Source organism: Taudactylus pleione, unplaced genomic scaffold, assembly GCF_031769625.1.
Source record: "Taudactylus pleione unplaced genomic scaffold, aTauple2 ptg000556l, whole genome shotgun sequence".
Lineage (NCBI taxonomy): Eukaryota > Metazoa > Chordata > Amphibia > Anura > Myobatrachidae > Taudactylus > Taudactylus pleione.
Window position 1 is genome coordinate 20595859 of NW_028284958.1, and position 21735 is coordinate 20617593.

Genomic DNA, 21735 nt, shown 5'->3' on the forward strand with positions numbered 1-21735 from the left:
GCAAGCACACACGATAACAATACTGTGTATGCAACTGATCCTGGTGGACTTATATGGCTGGATAAAGCTGGAGCATACGGGAGCTGAACAAGACTGCTGAAGCAGGGCTACCCGACTCAGGCAATCATCCAGAGTAACTCCGTTTGACCAGGTGAACCAGTGTGTTCGGAAATTGTGACACGTTATGAGCTATCCATTTACTACTCCTATGGGGCTCTATTTACTACAATCTGCATTTGTAATGCAGATTGTAGTGTGATATTACCGAGTGAATTTGCATTACGAATTCAGGAAATATCACAGGGATTTACTAAAAATCCCTTGCAGGGACAGAACTTGCGAGAAAACTCTGTCTCTGCGAATCCCCTCCGCAGCCTTATCACAGTATTTTTGCAAAAAATACTGTGACAAGTGCCCGCTCATGCGCCAACTGGCTGCTGCTGCTACCCCCCCCAGCGCTAAGCCCCACCCTCCACAATCACGGACCACCTGCGACCCCCCCCTCCCTTAATTGCACTTACCTGCATGATCCGGGCTCCGGTGATGTCCTCCATTGCTCCGGTCAGCTGACATCCCATTCTGCAGTGGGACCCTGTCACCTGATGACCGGCCCGCGCTGCAGTATGGGAGACCAGCTGACCGGAGGGAGGACATTACCGGAGCCCCGAACTCCGGTCCCTGGACTCAGGTAAGTTAATTTTTTTTTTTACTATTTTTTACGGTGATTCAGCATGTGGTCTGTTTAGACCACACATCTGATCACTGGGGCCGGCTCCGGTCTCTGCTCTGCACGTTATAGCGGCGCAGGAGTCCGGTAACCGGGGGAGACCCTGGATAACGCCACCTCAAGGTGGCATTATCACAGGGCTTTCCCCGGTATTTTTTCGCAATTTATTTTTAGTGACTTTGGTCAGATCACATTTCCAATAACAATTATGGGAAGTGCGATCTGATTACTAAAATAAGTGATACTTAGGGGTTGGAGTAGAATTTTACGAGTTCTACTCCAATTGCCCTGTAGTAACTTTAGGTGAAACTAAAATAATGTGAAAAGGGTGTGAAAACACCCCTTTTCACTTTATTTTAGTAAAAATAATTATAGTCTTTTTCTTCTTTTGAGACTGATAGACCATATGTGATTTCTACAAAACATCTGTCACGGATTACCTTATTGACGCAAATTTAAGTGGAGCATTATTAACACATTGATGAACATTATGTGCTTTGCTATCAAAGGAAAACACTAACTTTATTCCGTTAATATGCGTTCTTCAGGGACATTTTTTCAAAGTATATATTGAATTTTAATATAGATCAAATTTTTTTTCATCTGTGAATTATAATTATCAGCGATATTCCTAATAGTATACAGTATATTGAAGTGCTAATGTGTATTTTTATTTTTTATATGTAATTAATTTAATTATTATTGGGAAACCTGACTGCTATTTGATTTTCTGCCATTTCACAACCTTGTTTCAATAGACAAGCGCAGTCCTAACTTGTCATTTGTATTTTGTCTTCTTTTGGGTGTACACCCCCCCTATAATTATGGAGTTGCAGCTGGTATAATAATTAGAGTCTTTTTCTCCTTAAATTTGGTTATATAATTGAATAATTTCAGTGACGTTGAGGAGCTATATTAGCGCCGAGGTCATCTGTTTTTTTCGAGATAGGGAAAAGTATCTATTTTCTGAATAGCTGTCATCGTAAAAATGACAGCTTTTCGGAATAGATACTTATGGAGAGGAGGAATAATTAATTCCTCCGGTAATTGGGTAGAACTCCATGCGAGTTCTAAACCTAATTACATCCATCATTTTTTTTAGTAATGATAAATAGTCCCCAAAGATACAGCAAACTCTCTACTAGTTGCATAGATACCTGAAACCAGAGCCGTAACTAGACATTTTGGTGCCCTGTGCGAGAGAGAGCATTGACGCCCCCCCCCCCCCCCAACTTCAACTGACTACCTAGAAAAAAATCACTAGCAGAAACTCCATCTACTTTTTCTTCTGGGATACCTCCTCATGAGAATTAGCCCCTGCTTCCCTCTCTCCCCCCCTACACCTCTCACTACCTACATCCCTCTCCCACCCCTACCCCCCTGCACCTCATAGTTTACTTTTCTCTAACACTCCCTGGACCTAACACTACCTTCTTCCCTCTCACCCCCTGCACCTCACCCCCAGTACCTCTCAGTTCATGTTTGTTGTTCACGCTGATAGGCTGCTTCTCCCCTTCCCAGTCCACCTGGCTGGCAATGGACTCTCCGTGGGCAGATGAACACAAAGCAAGGGCACATCTTGCCAAGACCAGCTGCTTCTCCTCCACTTCCCGCTGGCATTGGGCTCTCTGCGGCGGCTCGGCAGCACTAAGCAGGGACAAATCTTTCATCGGCGCTGGGACAAAGTATTGACTCCCAGCGCCAGGGTATGAGGGCAGATGTGGCAGCAGTTTAAACCAATCGCGGTGCGGACCGGCAGCCAATAAGTAGCAGCTGTGTGGCTGCTTCTGATTGGGTGCTGGTCCGCAAGCCATGATTGGCTAGCGGCTGGTACCAAATTTGAAAGGCCACCGCTTGTTTTTGATTGTCCGCTGGTCCGCGATTGTTTTGCGGCCGGCGACATGTATATACTGTGGCTCCTGACCTGATAATCTTGAGGGGGCAGAATGAATTGCAGGGGCCAGGCTGCTGGCATGTGTCATGTCAGATTGTGGTGGGCGGCCGGCTCCTCCCTTGGGACAGTGGCGCTCTGTGCGGCGGCACCGGCGCACCACTCTAGCTACGGCCCTGCTTGAAACTTCCTTGGATTGTACACCAAAATGTCACCCCGTGTTCATTTCATTTCTTGCCAAGGCCACACTTTCACTAATGAGTTTGAATTGCAAAGTTCACTTACAGCCATGGGCTTCTGCTCTGGTTGTCGCTAATATAATACATCCATAACCAGGTTTATGGTATAAAATACACTGTAAATTGCTTCTAGACCCTATGGAGATCATGTCCGAAGTGCAAAATGGACAAGTTACTATGCAAAGAGTCTTGGATCCGCTGTAGATATCTTGTGCATTGGTTTGCAGAGGAAGATGGCCATGTTTGCATAGGAGCTGAAGTTTACACAGACAGTGGGGAGGAATTTGGTGGAGTAAGGGAGTACTGAGTGAAGTATGGAGATTTAATTTTGCAAATTAATATTATTGTAATGAGATAAAGCAGTGGAACGTACACGAGAGCGGCATCATCACTGCCCTGGTGGCACCTGTATTTGGTTTGCAGAGTGTCTGGAACATAACCCTGCAGCCTGGGGAGCCACCATAACTTGGCCCGCAGTCAGTTTTAATGGTCCCAGCCCCTCTTCCTGATGTCATGACATCATATGTGCAATTGGAGTGGGCGAGGGGGCTGAGGAGCCGATACAGGGCTCATTTGTGCTCTGCTATGGAACTGGTGCCTAGAGCTGCTGGTCTTTGGGTCTGTAGCTAATGAGACACGTTTGTACAGCCATGCTACACTTTGGCAAAGAAGCAGGTTTCTAAGTAGCCTCCAACAATGTAACAAAAAGTTCAGCACACACTCAATTACCATATGTAATAAAACCAGTGGTGATCTCCCCTCATTCTTATGTGTAATGTAATTCGGAATTGAGGCTAAAGTAGGCAGTATGTGACAAGTAGAAACGTTCATTTAAAGGAGTGGTGCTAAAATGATAGGAAGTTGTACTTGGATTTTTCCAGGAAAGTACACTTACTCTTCGGAATCTGGGGCCGGCCCCAGATTCGGCTGACAGCTCTCTGGGGCTTGCGGCAACAAGACCCTACCACAAGGGTCTCTTCGCAAGCCCGATGGTCGCGATGATCTTGACCATCGTGACCATCATCATGGCCGCTCGCTATAGCTGTGGGTGGTCACCCACAGCCATGCGAGTGGCCAGGAGGCCGTTCTGAAAAAGAAAAAGCCCAGCCCTGATTCAGAGCGAGCGCTCTGTCAGAGCGTCCGGCTCTGAATCAGGGCCCCTGTCTCCACACAGTTTGAAGTATGGCATCTACAGTATGTTACTAATCCATTTTACCTTGTACAACTATGTGCAGTATACTGACTGCTGCCCACCTTCTTCCCAATCCCACACCCAGTATCTCTCCTCACTTCAACCTAGTCTTCTTTTTCTTTTCTGTTATATTCTCACTTTATGTTACACTTCTATGAATTGGGCATCCTGTACACTGCAACCTATGTAGTGCACCCTAGATGGCAGCCTCGTCTGGTGCTTTTATGGGCAAGATGAACAACCCATTGAACTATTTACGCAGTGTGTATTTTGTTAGTCACTGTGTCTTATTTCCAGATATTGCTTATCGCACATGCAGATACATACACATACACCAATGGCTGCCTCGTCTGGTACTCTGTTGTGTACAATGAACAATGCATGCTTCTGATTATTTTGCAAGGATCTCACCCAGTATTTGTATCTTCCCCCAGTATGTATATCAATTCCAGGCCTTGTCTATTCTGCCAAGTGTAATCCTATATAGTGCACCTAAAATGGCTGCGTCCCCTGGTTCCTTTATGAGTAGCATGAATACTCCTTGGAATTGATGACCCAAAATGTCTGCCACACCTTTGTATTATATTCATAGTCTCTGTATTTCATGCAAATCTAAACATCTGCACTAAATTCATGGTTTCTGTATTTTTTTAAAATGTAAACCTCTGTATTTAGTTCATAATATCTGTTAAGTGCCTTCAGTTCTATTGAAGAAAAGCACTATATAAATAAAATTATTATTGTTATATATCTAGTAGCTACTGTAGGTGCAGCAATGGGGCATCACGGAGTACAGTGGAAGAATAAATCTAATCATTTAGTAAATAAATAGACTTCATTTAAATTACAGTTATGTCAGCCTCAAGGTAATTGCTTAAAAGACAACTAATCCATTCCATCGAATCTCAAACAGAAAATATCAAACACATCATGAGAAAACTTATAGTAATTACACTGTAGATATTTTACATTTATAATACAAACAATGCTGCTTGTCTTATTGGTGAACATATTTGCTTCATTGTTTCCTTTTCTTCCTCACCTGTAGTTCTTTCCTTTTTGAATGTATAGCAAAAGCTGCAGACTGAATATTGATTGACAAAATGTACTGCAGGGACAGTAGGTGATTCAGTATGTTAAGTTGTCTCTGTTGTAGTTTATCTTTGTTGTTATAGTGTACTCTCTTTTACAATCTTGATCTTAATCCTCCATGTTTTGTTTTGAGGTTTTACCTGTTCTGGTCACTGTAAAGTTGTACCACAACCTTCCCTGCATGTTGATGCTTGTACAAAGTAGCATATTCTGCAACATGTTATGGGCCCAGACACAATAAAACAGAAGAATACAATCAATCATCCAATGAAATTTGCACAGTGTATATGAGTAAATCACCACTGTTTTTCAAAGGGAGCAAAGTAAGGAAAATGACTGGCAGCTAAGAGCTTAAACTAGCAATAATTAAACTGCATTATCACAATTGTCAGTAGTGAAAATTGAAGTTTGAAATGCTGCTATCCAGAGTTTACTTGTGGGAAGTTTTCACTGACCAGAGGTTTTCACTGACCAGAGGTTTTCACTGACCAGAGGTTTTCACTGACCAGAGGTTTTCACTGACCAGAGGTTAATGCTTTTGCCGCTGAGCCTATTTTGGCACTTTTAGGCTGGATATATACAACATCAATAACAGTAATTATTTATGCATTATTTATGCAGTACCAACAAAAAGGCTTTGAAATTTGCAGAAAAAAGTACTAGATTGTCTGTTTTTCCTGACAAAGACAAACTAACCAATATGGAGAAAAAAAAGTGTATTTTTTTATTGAAATAGCAAGAAAGTAAACAAAAATGTGTTTAAAAGATGCTTTCATCACCACATAGTCTGACAGAATTTTAAAACAGTTTAATTTTAATTTATTAGTGTAAAAAATGCATTTTGTTACACATAGAAAACATTAAAATAATCTTGTTACAGAAATCCCACTTAGAGGCTTAAAGGTAAGTAATATTCATGATGAGAAATAAAATGCTCATAAAGTCCAAAATAGGATATGAATAAATAACTAACACACACTGCAGAGGAGACAGTGCAGCTGATTTTGTCTTTGTATGATCGTGTCAATGAATGGTTTCAGAGTATGCTCATGTTAGGGTTAGAAAAAGTTGCAGCATCATATTTTATATGCATAGACAGCCAATAGTACTTACTGCTACAGGCACTGTGGGCCTGATTCAGAGCCGCTCGCTCTGAATCAGGGCCGGGCTTTTTTTTTTTTTTTGGAGCGGCCTCTTGGCCGCTCGCATAGCTGTGGGTGACCACCCACAGCTATAGCGAGCGGCCATGATGATGGTCGCGATGGTCAAGACCATTGCAACCATCGGGCTTGCGATGAGACCCTTGTGGTAGGGTCTCGTTCATCGCAAGCCCCAGAAAGCTTTTGACTCTAACAGAGCCGGAAGCTCTCCACTGACATCACTTGTGATGTCAGTGGGGCCGCCCCCAAACGCCTCAGTTTGGGCAGCCAACCCCCCTGGCCCGCCCACCAAAGGGGGTGAGCTGTCACTCAACATCGACAGCTCGCCCCCTTTGGATGGCCTGTCGCTAGCCGGGTCTCGCGCATGCGCACGACGGAGCCAGCTCCGTCGTGCGCATGCGTTGTGGGCCACCATCGACCCGGTTGCGAGCACTCAGTGCTTGCGACCGGGTCTGAATCAGGCCCTGTGTTCAAAATGGTAATGATGGCAATATTAAGCAGTGATGTTCCGGCGGCATTTTGGATACTGAGCGCCCTCCGCACTTAGGGCCTGATTCAGACCCGTTTGCAAGCAGCCGCTCGCTCGTTCCTGGCCGATGTTATGCAATTGTGCATGCATCGCTGTGCACGTGCGCGAACTAGTCCGAGCGATCGGGATGCCCTTACTCGCCCAGCAGAGACAGCCCAGCTGAATGAGTGACAGGTCAAGCCATTTGTGGGTGGTATCAGGAGCAGGCCACTGGAAACGGGGGAGTGGAGGTGCGAACGCAGGCGTGCCTGAGCATCTTAACGTCGTTTCAGAGGAGGGCATTATTAACAGGCAGCGTCATAGTACATGTCACCTCGTTAAATTATACACTGAAGTGCTCGCAGTGCTTGTGGTAGGGTACAGTCAACCGCAAGTGCTGCAGTCAGTTCCGATGGAACCCGATGTACTGATGGCTGTATATACTTCCTGGAGATGATGTTCGCTAGTGGGCGGCTAAAGACAGGCTAGTGGGCGTCTGCATACACAAAGTGATTGCACGCCAAGACGTAGTGGGTATGCTTATGCCTTGCCGTGTGATTGCCTGCCTTGACTTCACTTAGCTGAATTTGCATACGCATCTAGCGAGCGTCCGCATCTAGCGAGCGGGTCTGATCAGGCCCTTATCGCGATAGTCTAGCTGCAGTTATTGTCCCGTGCACAGGGCCTGATTCAGAGCCGCTCGCAAAAAGCGAGCACTCACTCTAAATCAGGGCGGCCGCTTGTTTGGCCAGGTGATGGTCGCGATGGTCGCGCGCCACACTGTCTACAAAACGGGGCGAGCTGTCGATCAACATTGACAGCTGCCCCGTTTGTAGCGAGCCCCGGAACGAGTACATTTCTCACTCGCTCTGGGGCTTGCGCACGCCGCGCATGCACAATGCTCCACCATTGACCCGCTTGCGAGTGCATAGCGCTTGCGAGCGGGTCTGAATCAGGCCCACAATCTCCGGGAGCATGGTGATTGCTGCCCGTACTCTGAATGGGACTGAAGCAGTTTCTCCTCAGCCATTAGGCAATAGGTGTCTGTATGGAGCTAGTACTGGGTGTGTCTGGCAGTATAGACAGCTGGATGAATTAGTGCTGTAGCTCTGTATTGTGGTTAGTAGCAAGTGTCTTCTCTTGAGTTAAAGTCTGGTAAAAGCTCAACGTGTTTCCGTGCATTCTGGCACCTTTGTCAGGAGCATAGGGCCTGATTCAGACCTGTTCACTAAGCTGCAAACGCACACTATGGGCAATTATCGCACGTTTGCACATGCGTATGCGTCAAAGTACACATGCGCAAACCAGTCACTGCATCCGGGAATCGTGCGCTCGTAGTACACAGACTGGACGCTACTTTGAGTGACAGAATGTGCCGTTTGTGGGTGGTAACAGAGGAAGGTGCTTGTGAACGGGGGAGTGGTGCTGCAAACGCAGCGTGTCTGGGCGTCAAAACAGAGTTTTATTGGTGTGCGTAATTAGCAATGAAGCGTCATTGTACACGTCACTTGGTTGTATTTCAGCCTGCAGTGATTGCAGTACTTGTGGTGTGGTAGGGTCTACCTCAAGCGCTGCGTGCTGCTCCGATAGCTCTCGATGTATCTGATTAATCACACACTTCCTGGAGATGACATGTACTGAGAAAGATAGGTGGGCGTCTTTATACTGGCATGCGTTCACTCTGCCGTCGCTCTCTAAGGCATAGAGGGCGTCCTTCCACCAGACAGTGCGATCATGCCATTTGCATACCCAACCCCTTTTAGCTGCATGATAGCGCAGCTTAGCGTCCGGGTCTGAATGAGCTCCATAATTCAATGAAAATCAAATATGTGTCATTTTTTTTTTAACCACCATCAAGAAAAATTGTTGTTCTTGCTTTGGCATTAATCCACCTTTCCAAAATCGGAAAAAAAACAAATTCCACACATACAGTAGGCTTTCATAATAAAATCTGCACTTGAATATTTGAATGAATCGCATCACATGTGTAGGAATAATATAATAGCCCAAATAGAATACCATTTTAAAAAGAAACCAGCATACTGCATCAAACGAGGCATTGATAAACACAGGGGTCAAATGAGGGGACATCTGTGTTTATCGTTGCCAGGATGTGGGAGATCCGGCCACCACCACATATCAGGATTTCTTAATGCTTTCTGCAGTATAGAGTGTTGTTATCTGATGATAGTCAGACAGTAACTACTAAGGGGCACATTGGTTGAAAGAGTATCGACAATTTTCTAAAATGAAGGTCCTGTGAGTGTGTAGTTGCCAGGATGGGGAAAATCATATATTTTAAGTGCCCTTTTCATCCATCGGCTCTATTAGTATTTCTGCAGAGATCACCACACAATAACCACACAATAAACACCAAGGAGACATATCATTTGAAAGAGGGGACTTTCCTCTTTCAAATAATAGTGACAATGAGTTTAATGGAGCCAAGAGAGGATAAATATTTTACCCAATCCCTGGACTTCACAATGACTTGTGCAGGGGTGTTCTCTGGAGGTCACACAGGATTAACAGTAAATAACTTCTTATAGGTCAAATTATTTGAAAAAGCAGACACTCCTCTTTCAAAAAACAGTGACCCTGTGTATATAACTGTCAGAATGGGGGAAATAGAGCACTTTTGAAAATGTGTTTATCATGGAGGGGAAAGAGCATTACATCATTATAACATACATGGCATAATGACATCATCAGGCCTCCTGGGTTACAGTGAAAGCAACCATAATTGGGAGACTTAGATAAATTCCCATTCCCACTTGAACCCCTAATTTGGAACTTGTCCTAGCAGTGAAGGCGTTAGTAACAAAAAATGGGATAATACAGTAGTTTGGTATCTACTACTGTGGGACGCATTACAGAAGATGCCTGAAAGATCCAATTTTAACTGATTCTACACATGGGTCCACATACACCTATCCTCAAAATGTTAGGAATATTTCCTGGGCGCAATAAACCGAAAAGCCAAAATGTCCTGAGCAAGAAAGTCCATGAGCAGTTAAGTACATGCAACTGGGTATCAGATTTAGGTTTCAACCACTATTCAGAGTTTCGTTAGTCAATTCCCAGAGGAAGTAAACCCCACTGGGAAGAGAGCAGAGTGGATGCATCCTGAGAGCAACAATATGTTTACTTAATTTGTTTACGTGAAGACACATACTGCGACCAATGACATGCAAAATGCCTAATATTGGGGGAAAATTAAATCTGATGCCCTTACATGTACTTTTCTGCTCATCTATATTTAAATCCAAGGGATATTTCTATTGATTCCTCATTATTCAAGGGGTTTTCAGATTCTACAGCTTATCTAAATGGCACCATAAATAACCAGAAAACCTCTATTCACATAAGTGTAACTGATCATGGGGTAGATGTATTATAGCGGCACTTAACGTGCCGCTATAACGCTTCCCGCTTCGCCTCTTTACCGAGGCGAAGCAGGAAGCACTACCGATGAGATGTATAAACATCTCATCGGCCAGAGAGGGGGAGCGTTAACTCCCCCCTCCGGCGCTACCCGCTAGAGACAGCAGCGCATCAGCCTAGTGCTGATGCGCTGTGTCTCTGTCCCGGCCAGCTCCACTGAGCATGCGCGGGATCTCGCAAGTATCGCGAGATCCCCGCATGGAGCCCTGGAGCCGGTAGCCACCACAGCAGGGACAGCGCTGTCCCTGCTGTGGGGATAGGCTAGCGCCAGGCTGTAGCTGTCGATAACGACACCTACAGCCGGCCGAACGGTCAGACGATCTAACCGTTCGTACATAGCCCAGGCTATCAGCGCTGCTATCTTGTAGATAGCAGTGCCGATAATGACAGGGGCGCATAGCACCCCTGTCATTTACCGCCCAGACCTGGGCTTCATACATCTACCCCCATATATCCTAAATATATTCTCGAAGCACGCCAAAAGCACGCCAAGTAGTCCTATTGGTGAAATTAAGCCGATCCATGCTTCTTGCCACAGACTTTCACAAAGTGTTAGGGCCCTATTTACTACAATCCGCATTTAAAATGCAGTTGTAGTGTGATATTTCTGTCTAAATTTGCATTGCGAATGTAGGAAATATCACAGGAATTTATCAAAAATGCCTTGCAAGTACAGAGCATGCGATAAAGCTCTGTTGCTGCGATTCCCATCCACACACTTCTCCCCTCTACTACTACCCCCCCTCGTGACCGCCCCTTCCCCCATGATCCCCCCGTGAACCCTCACCGCTTAGCTTTCACTTACCTCCGGTGATCGGTGCTACAGTGATGTACTCTGGGGCTCCGGTCTGCTGGTCTCCTGACTCCTGCACTGTGACCCCGGTCAGCTGTTCTATGCAGCAGCTGACCAGTGTCACAGTGCAAGAGCTGGGAGACCAGCTGACCAGAGCCCCAGAGGTCATCACCAGAGCACCGATCACTGGTATCTGGAATCAGGTAAGTGTTTTTAATTTTTTTTACTTTTTTTTTGCAGTGATCAGCTTGTGGTCTATTTGGACCACACAGCTGATCACTGGGGCTGGCTCTGCTCTGCTTGTTAGAGCAAAGCAGGAGTCGGGGAACCGGGGGAAACCCTGGATAAAGCCATCTAAATCCTGCTATATGGTGATAAAAAGATAGGTGTATGATGACAAATCTGTACTGTGAAAACTATCACAAATGAGATTTGGCAAAGGCAGGAAAATATAAATGGAATTCTTGAGACCGTAGTGCAACTCCATTGAGGGCATAACTGTATGATACCCATGCTTATTTGCAGTCTACCTGACACATAGGGGTACATTTACTAAAGTAAGAGTTTTTAAAAGTGGAGATGTTGCCCACAGCAACCAACCATTCTAGCTGTTATCTTCTAGAAGGTGCTAGTTAAATGTTAATTAGAATCTGAATGGTTGCTATAGTCAACATCTCCACTTCTAAAAATTCTCACTTTGGTAAATAAACCCCATAGAGTGAACTTGTTTATACCCTAAAAACAAGGTCTGGAGCAAAATTAACACTAGACCTTGTGAAAACCAGAGTAGAAAAAATTCATACACAACAATATGGAAAGTGACTCCAGAACGGCCCACAAAGCCACAGATGTAAAGTTACACAATGAGCAAACAAGAGCATGTTTTAGATGCAACTAAACATGCATACATCAGTGGAGAGGAACTTTTAAAGCAACTGAGGGTCATCGGTCCCATAATTACAGCCAGGAAGGGGGGATTGGGTACTAATTTCCCAAGGCTGGGCTTGTTGGAGGGGCTCAGGCCCGACCTCCCTCTCTTGTAACACCTCATACTTCCTGTCAGCTGCAGCAGCCTCTCTCCCTAGCCCAGCATATGCTGCTGTGTGCTGGGCTGCAGTCTCTCCCTACCTTCTGTGCGGGATGGAGCTTTGCGGCATTTTTTAGGGGGTGTGGCCATGCCTCCTCTATTTGGTGATGTCCCTTCCTTTACCCGGGCCTGGCGCTTCATTCTATGGCCTCCGTTGAAGCATAGTTTTGGAAACAACAAGCAGGGGCCATGCAAGGGGGCTGTTACTTATAACCTGGACCCAGGCCTCTGTAGGGAAGTGCATGGCAGGCATGAACATGTCCCCCATGCTTTGTTCACACCCCAGTAAGTTCTAAATGAGGGGGCATAGCCGCGCCACCTCATGGGACCATGCACTCAGTCCTGACACAATTGTCACATGATGAGCGAAACAAACTTTTTCTCAGAACTTGACCTGCATCACAAAGATATATATCTTGCAGACTGAAGAGGTAAGTGTATCACCACTAATGTATTTGGGCATGAACTATTCATGAGATCCAATACAAACAGGAACAATCTGGCCGTACCAATAAAGGATGTGTTGTATGTTCCTAGCTAAGAAGGCATACTCTTGTCTGTTAGGCACATAGCAGCTACTGGACTTACAATCAAATTCCAAGATGACAAGTATACTTTTCTGAATGGAACAAAGGTGATAGCTAGCACTAGGGGCGCCATTTACAAATGAAGGGCAATACCAGCGGGAATTTTCGTTTAGTATCACTGTGATACAAACGAAAATTCCACTGGTATTTAGTAATACTTACCCCTCCGACGAGGTCCCGCGAAGTCCAGAGGAATCCTCGTCCTCGGCAAGGTCCTCAGCTGGGCTGCTGGCAGCCTAACGCTGCCAGCGACGGGACTCCAGTGTCATGCGCAGGATGGTGCAGTGTCTGGAGCCCAAGCCCCCATTTGCGGGCAGTACCTGTTCCCGACAGCATCATAGACGTGATATAATGACATTGTGATGCCGGACTGAAGGAACCAGCTGCCAAAACACAGCACTGTAGATCGCTAGGACAGAGGAGAGCGCTGGAGGCAAAGCAGACACAGAGGACTGGAGGAGCACAGCACGAGACAAGAGGATGGCCTGAGGTAAGTGAACAAGTGGGTAGAAAACTGGGGAGAGCAGGAGCGGCACAGTGAAGCTTTGCCTAGGACGCTTACAAACCTAGCACCGGCCCTGGGCAAAGGATCGACTTGCCCAGCAATTATAAGGTGCAATTTAATTTCTGAAAAACTACATCACCAGAGCAACAATTCCTAAAATAAATAAGAGCAGAGGCTCAACACCACTTGATCTCATATACAGTTATGTGTGTAGTCATATGACATTATCCACCATGAGGTGACTGATACATAGTGACTTTTACACATGAATATTCAAGATGTACAGGGGCCTATTTATCAAGCCCTTCTGCCCTATAAATAATGCAGAAGCAGCAGTTTTTGTAAAGTAAAGTACATATTTATAAATGTCAGAAGCAGGAGATGTCGCAGGTGGGATTTAGTTGGCATCCCGATGGTCAGGATGCAGACGCTCAGAATGCCAGCGTCGGAATCCCGACAGCAGTGAGAATCCTGGCTCCAGTATCTTGACTGCTGACATCCCGACAGTAATTATAGGTTTAGGGTTAGGGGTCAGGGCTAGGCACTAGGGGGAGGGTTAGGGATAGGCTGCAGGGGTTAGGTTTAGGAGTAGGGTTACTTACCTACAGGTTTCAGTATTTCAAACCAATCGGGATTCCGGTGTTGGGATTCTGAGTGCCGGTATTCTGTGCGCTGGAATTCCGTACCCAACCCCCACAGATATCTCTTGCATTTGACCTGGGCTGCAACTAGGCTGTGTGGCGACTAGTGCCACCACAAAGAGCACAGGCTCTGCGGGTGGCACCGCTGCCGCTCCACGGCCCTTGCTTCTGGTTAGCTGGAACAACACCCTACGGCCAGGATCACTGCTGCGGCACCTCCAGAGCTTCTTTTAGATGTTCCTAGCAGGCACTCAGAAGTCTGTGCCGCTGATTAGAGTGTCCTGAGTGCTGCCGGCCCGCCTCCTTCGCATGATATAATGATGTCATATCCCGACATCATGACAGGTGTTGAGGAGGCAGGCCGGCACAGGGTGTTACATAGCTGTGTTACGGGGCTGCATCTGACACTCAAATTGCAGTATACCGCCTTACCATACAATGCTGGAGACCAGGGGCATAACTAGGTATTTGCCAATTAACAAGCTTCAAAAATCTAAGGATTAATTTACTACATGGAACAAATCTGATAAATGCAGTTAATAATGCATCTATCTGATGTGATACATGTAAAGTTATCATGTCCAAGTTTTCCCACAAATTACCCATTTTGTAAAAATGGACAATTCCCAAATGCACCTTCTAGATTATTGTGAATATGGGGTCTATGTACTAAGCCTTGTAGAGAGATAAAGTGGAAAGAGATAAAGAACCAACTAATCAGCTCCAAACTGTCATTTTTCAAACACAGGGATCTATTTACTAAGCAGTGTTAGGAGACAGAATGAAAAGTGCTAAGAAAGTGATAAGGTGCCTGCCAATCAGCTCCCAACTGTCATTTTTCAAACACAGCCTGTGAGATGGCAGTTGGGAGCTGATTGGATGGGATGTCTCCTAATACTGCTTAGTAAATAGACCCCACAGCCTGTAAAGTGACAGGAGCTGATTGGTTGGTACTTTATCTCCATCCACTTTAATTCTCACCAATTCTAAGTACATAGACCACAACTATACTGTGACTGTTTTACTGCATTTTAGGGGATACTTGCCGACAATCAGTTCCCTCCTTCCGGGAGGGAGCTGATTGTCGGCTAACAGCGGGGGGGCGTGCCCGGCAATGACGTCACATTTGGGGGTGGAGCCGGGGTTGGGGCCGCGTGATTGCGTCATCGTGGCCCCGCCCCCTCTTCACAATGCCTTTATTTTCGGCATTGTGAAGCAGGGGGCGGGGCCACGATGACGCGATTCAGCGTTATTCTGGGGGGGAGGTCGGGAGGGTAGCTGGCTGCCGGGAGGCTTGCCTGCCTTTCCGGGGGGCCGGGAACGGCACCCGAAAATCGGGAGGCTCCCGGCCAAATCGGGAGGGTAGGCAAGCCTTTTTTAGGGTCCATTTATCAACGAGTTTTATCATACGTAACAAGTGTGATAAATGGTGCTTAAGCCAATCAGTACCCAACTGTCATTTTTCAAACAGAGGACAGTTAGGAGCTGATTAGCTGGGGCACCATTATCATACACAGACTTTTAAAGCTCATTCAGACCTGCTTGCTAAGATGCATACTCTCGCTGCTGCCGATGGTATGCAGTGTGTATGCAGGGGCTGGCTGGCAACTTTTAGCCTGGGGGGCAAATGCATGCAGGCGGCCCTGGCAGAGGAGTAGCGTGTAGCCAGGGTGCTCGAAAGAACGTGCGTGCTGCGGCGCCCCCCCCACTCCCTCAAGTGTTCTAGGGAGGAGGAGGGTCCATATGAGATTAATGTAAGGTAAAAATAAAGATATGGGGCAGCCCCCTGTCGTAGTGCCCATATGCAGTGCCACAGGAGGACACCCTTATGCAGGCCTCGAGTAGTGCCCCCAGTAGTGATCTCCGCTATGCAGTGCCCCTTGTGCCCCCAGTAGTAAGCCCCTTATATAGTGCCCCAAGTAGTGCCCTTATGCAGTGCCCCTTAAATAGTGGCCCCAGTTGTAGTCTTCCCCCTATGCAGTACCCCCACTATTGCCCTTTATATAGAGCCCCCAGCAGTGGTCCCTCGATGCAGTGCCCCCAGTGGTAGTCCCCTCCCTCCTATGTAGTGCCCCTAGTAGTAGTCCCCTCCCCCCTATGCAATGCCCCTAGTAGTAGTCCCCTCCCCTTGTAGTGCCCCTAGTAGTAGTCCCCCCCAGTAGTAGTACCCCCCTTGTAGTGCCCCCAGTAGTAGTAGTCCTGCCCTTGTAGTGCCCCCAGTAGTAGTAGTCCCCCCCTTGTAGTGCTCCCAGGAGTCCCCCCCTTGTAGTGCTCCCAGGAGTCCCCCCCTTGTAGTGCTCCCAGGAGTCCCCCCCTTGTAGTGCCCCCAGGAGTCCCCCCCTTGTAGTGCCCCCAGGAGTCCCCCCCTTGTAGTGCCCACAGGAGTCCCCCCCTTGTAGTGCCCCCAGGAGTCCCCCCCCTTGTAGTGCTCCCAGGAGTCCCCCCCCTTGTAGTGCTCCCAGGAGTCCCCCCCTGCAGTTGAGTCATAATAAAATAAATAATTAAAAAAAAACCACTTACCTGACACCCGATCCTGCTCCTGGTCCCGCCACCGAGATCAGCTCCTCCGTCCGCCGCTTTGCATTATGGGAGTGACGCGTCATGGGAGTGACGCGTCACTCCCATTACCCACTGCGGGAGCCGGAAGATGTCCGGCTCTGGCAGTGGGAGCAGCAGCCGATGAGAGTATGTCTGACTCTCATCAGCTGCTAAAGCAAACACACAGCTGCCGGCTCCGGCGGCTGTGTGTTTGTGCTGTGTAGCGCTGACCGAACTCCGTCCGGTCAGCGCTACACACGCGGTGCAGCTGTGTCACAGTGACACAGTCTGCACCGCGGCCTGCGGCCCGCACGACGCTGCGGCCCGGGGGGCACATGGCACCCTGCCCCCCGGCCCAGCCCGCCACTGTGTGTATGCATTGTGCGCATGCATCGCAGTGCGCATGCACATACCTTAGCGAAAGTTCACAATGCGTTCGCTCGCTGCACATAGACAGCCCAGCAGAGTGAGTGACAGGGGAAGCAGTTTGTAGGTGGTAACGGGCTGGCCATTACAAACGGGTGTGGAGGTGCAAACGCAGGCGTGTCTGAGCATCTCAATGGCATTTCAGAGGCGTGCATAATTATAAGACACCATCATAGTACACGTCACCTGGCTTGTTTTTACACTGAAGTGCTCACAGTGCTTGCGGCAGGGTATGGTCAACCTCAAGCGATGCGATCGCATCCGATGTTACCTGATGTACCGATGGTCGCATACACTTCTTGGACATGATGTCCACAAGTGGGCGTCTTAAGACAGGCTGGTGGGTGTCTGCATACACTATGTGATCGCTCTCTAAGAAATACTGGGCGTGCTAATGTATTGCTGTGCAGTAGCACTGCCTACACAATTTGCATGCACATCGTGCGAACGATCACATCTAGCGAGCGGCTCTGAATCAGCTCCTCATTGTGAATGACAACACATATTTGCCTACCCTCCGGATTTGGTCAGGAACCTCCCGAAAATCGGGTGCCGCTCCCGACCTCCCGGGAAGGCAGGTAATCCTCCCGGTTGCCGCCCACCCCTTCTATCCCCCACGCAATTACCTTTGAGACCCCCGCAGCGGGGGAGCCGGTGACGTGATTCATGCTGAATCACTTTTGGTAACATCGGCATTGTGTAGCGGGGCCAAAATGACGAGATCGCATGCCCCGCCCCGCCCCACCCACAAATACCCGTAGTCTGGCAGGCCCCGCCTCCTTGTGCTGGCCACGTTTCCCTGTCAGATTACCGAGAATGCACACACACTGCTTGAAGGCGTTTGTGGATGTTTTCTAACCATTTCATTAGTGAAACGCTGAAATGATCGTTCACACACATTATACAATAAATGAGGCCAATCACCCGATTATTGGCAAATTGGCGCAATTGTCGTATAATGTGTACCGAAGACCCTTGTTCTACATCTAGGAGATCAGCACACAACACAGCTCCTTATACTGTATAAGAGGGAAATTCTCCCAAATGTCTCATGTAGGAGATTATCTAAGATTTATCAGTGAAAGCAAAGCTTTTTGGGGCTTGGTAAATAGGACCAGACTGCAGTCTCCATAAAAACAAATTAGGACTGCGGCCTGCAGCATTAATTAGGATTTTCAAATAAGCTGATTACATAAATCTGTAGTTTCAAGGCAGCTCTGGTTGATAAATAGTAGAGATGTGCAGGTCCGGTTTTCTAAAATCCAAATACACCCAAATTTAGGGGTTCCGAGTAGAACCGGTTCAAGGTTTGGGTTCACTTTTCTGACCCAGTTCAAATAGAGTTGGATCTGTTGTCAGTTCAGAACGGATTTAAAAACCGAACTCGGGTTTAGGATTCGGACATTTTCCACTGTTTTTTATCGGTTTTTATCCGAGACCAAAACCAAAACACTTGAAGGTGGTTTTGCAAAACCAAAACACAAAGATGAATCCATATCCAAAACCAAAACACGGGGGTCTGCGCACATCTCTCATAAATAGACCCTTCAAAGATAGAAGTCAAGATACCGATGAGGTACAATGTACAATTTGATGAACTGGTTGACAGGTAAATGAGAAACCCGCAGTAACCAATCAGACATGTGCTTTTGTTGTCTAAACTGTACTAGAAAAATAAAATATTACAAGCTGGTTGCTATGGGTTACAGCATTGCTTACTGATACCCCTGTTTTCATAAATACATATTTTTTTTTAATTATTATAATATATATATATTCTTAACTAGTAATAGTTACATATTGAGAATGAGAAACAATGCAAACAAATGATAAACTGAGACACTGAAGGAGCAGCTAACAATTTGTGTTTCATTTAAGCTGAAATTTTCTTGTAAGAAATAACACAACATTCTTATTTAACTGACTGATAATGCCATCCATATCACATTGCGCAGAAATGCTCATGGGAACGTCATGTTACCAAGAGGCAGCAGCGTGGTGATCATAAAAGGTTTTTTTTTAGCTAAACCATAGCTGCCGTATACTTAGTAATTGACACATAGCGAAGGTTCTGACAGTCAGCCAGGAATTCCCTTGTGTGGCTCCTGTGTAGACGTCACTCTCTGACAGAAACATATAGATTGTGTTTCAGAAAGAAAGTGTCACATAACAGTTGTAATGGGAAATAAGCTGGGGAGATAATGTACCTGTACTGCAATACATATATTACCATAACACTATTAGAATCAATGTAACTACTGTACACATCTGATGTAACTAATACAACACAGGTCACTACCAGAAGTCTATGAATGTTAAACATATCAGTATAAAAAAAAAAAAAAACTCCTATGTAGTTTGTGCTTTGGAGAAACTAGTTCTGTCTTTGTATACTGTATATATGATTTACAGCAATAAAGGCTACAACACATATAAAGCATCAATAATCTTTATGTGTGGGGAATGGGCAAACAATCAAATAAGTATTATTTGCCTTTATGATCACTTATATGTAAGATGCTATAAAGACCAGACAATGGGCCTGATTTACTACAGATCGCTACTGCGATCGCAGCTGCGATTATGCACGCAGACATGCTGCGAAAATATGCTAATGACTGCAATCACAAAGCCAGCAAAGAGACGCCCACTGCCGTTATCTCACATCAGTAAGACCTCGCAGACCTGCGTATACATCGGTAACATCGGCCTCTCACACACAATTATAGCACCTGAACATGTCTCAGAAATTACAATTCTCGTCGCACGCGGTGAGTACACAGGCTCTATATGCCGTCGCAGTGGCTAATTTATGCACGCCCAAGTAACGCCGTTCAAACAGACAGACATGCCTGCGTTTAACCAACCACACCCCCGTCACCACCCCCAAACGCTGATGTCCCGTCACTCACTCTGCAATGACTTGCTTTCTGCATGCGTGATCGTAGAGCGATCGTAATGCTATCTCGCACATGCACACTGTGTACGCGGATGCAATTGCGAGCCATAATAAATCAGACCCATAGTTAGATCACAATAAAACCCTGCACATCACCCGCACATCACCCGCACATCACCACACTGACTACACTACTTTGTAATAGCGGCAGGTGCCATTGACAGCACTTAATAAATTCATTCTCATATTTGTATTTTATTTGCAAATAATACGTTGTAGCATTTATAGAACTGTTTATGTGCAAAATACCTTTACTGTGTTCATGTAATCTGAATATTATAAATGTCCTACATGGCAACTCCTAACACATACATACATACATATATATATATATATATATATATCGATCGGCACAGACGGTGTAATGGTTAGCATTACTGCCTCACGGCACTGAGGTCATGGGTTCGATTCCCACCACAGCCCTACCTGTGCAGAGTTTGTATATTCTCCCTGTGCTTGTGTGGGTTTCCTCCAGGTACTCCGGTTTCCTCCCACGCTCCAAAAATCTACTGGTAGGTTAATTGGCCCCCATCACAAATTAATCCTAGTGTGTATGTGTGTGCATGTGATAGGGAATATAGATTGTAAACTCCACTGGGGCAGGGACTGATGTGAATGGCCAAATATGCTCTGTAAAGTGCTGTGGAATATGTGTGTGCTATATAAATAACTGGTAATAAATAAATTAGGGATGTGCAGGCTCGGATAGGTTTGATGATGTTTGTCCACATCGTCTTGCCTCTTTCTGAGTCCCGTTTTTTGGAGGGAAAAATCCGAACTCGGCGTGCAAATTCAAACCTATCCGAGCCTGCACATCCCTAATATATATATACTATATATATATATATATATATATATATATATATATATATATATAGTATATATGACACATTTCAGTAAAGTAGACAATATATCCAAAAACAGAACTAACCAACAAAATGCCGTGTTTGGGAATCCGGCATATTGTATGAAGAGTGGATATCTGGGACACAACTTTGTCTGGAATAATGTAGATAGAAGTTGGAATATATAGTACATCAGCAATTCAACCACATCAAATATAAAGTGCAATCACAACCCATCTATAAAGTAACTATGAAAAGATCACGTTTCCATATCACCAAGCTTCTCCAGTCCATCCTATACAATTTGTATAGATCTCAGTCATCATTTAAAAAAACCCAAAATAAATGTTAAATTGTATTCCCCGTCTGTCTGTCTATATATCTATTAATTCAGAATGATGCAGGCCTATAAGCAAATACATTTCAAAAGAGTTTTTAAAAATGCTTTATATAATAAAACATTTCATTAGAATAATATTTAACTATTTGTCCTGCTCAACTTTGAAGAATATGTGACCATGTATGAAGAACTTATAGGAAACCCTGGTATGATGAGTTATTTAACTGGTATTTGCCCTGACCGTTAATGTGTTTGAGATATATATATATATATATATATATATATCATGTTATCAAGCTATTGCTATCCGAGTAAAGGCTTCTTACCAAAGTTGTGTGTGTCTCAGCTGTCCTGCAGAGCTGTGTTCTCAGCCCTGAGCTGTTCAGGGGTCTTTTTATATAGCAGCTCAGCTAACAGCCCGGGAGTGGCAGGCAGCCACAGGACACAGTGGAAACCAGATCTGAGGATACAGGGAAAGCAGTGTTGGAAGGGGCAGAACAGTGGCCACAAGCTGACAAACCGCATGAAACAAAAGGATTCTAGTAGGTAAGAAGCAGTACTTTCAGGAATAAAAGAGGTGTGCAAATGCAAACTATTATACTAATTTCCCTTAGTGAAAATATGTGTATTAACCTGTTGCTTCTGTGTGTGTCCTTAATATTCCTATTTAATCCCCATTGTCACAGTTTACACTCTACTCAAAGGTGCCAAATGTAAAAACAACATCTTAGGACACGTTACTGCTGGGGAACCAGACATAG

The 21735-nt window shown here is 45.6% G+C and overlaps 1 protein-coding gene across 2 annotated transcripts in view; it reads right to left on the bottom strand.

The window, feature by feature from the left end:
• Positions 1-21347, bottom strand: part of CILP (cartilage intermediate layer protein) — a 66663-nt gene extending 45316 nt beyond the window's left edge. The window contains exon 1 of one of the 2 annotated variants that reach the window (XM_088452739.1): positions 21301-21347. The gene's annotated coding sequence lies outside the window, so the exon portion shown is untranslated. Of the gene's footprint in view, positions 1-20215; positions 20276-21300 lie in introns of those variants that run through there. The other variant, XM_088452740.1, reaches the window with a different exon arrangement.
• Between the last annotated feature and the right edge of the window lie 388 nt (positions 21348-21735).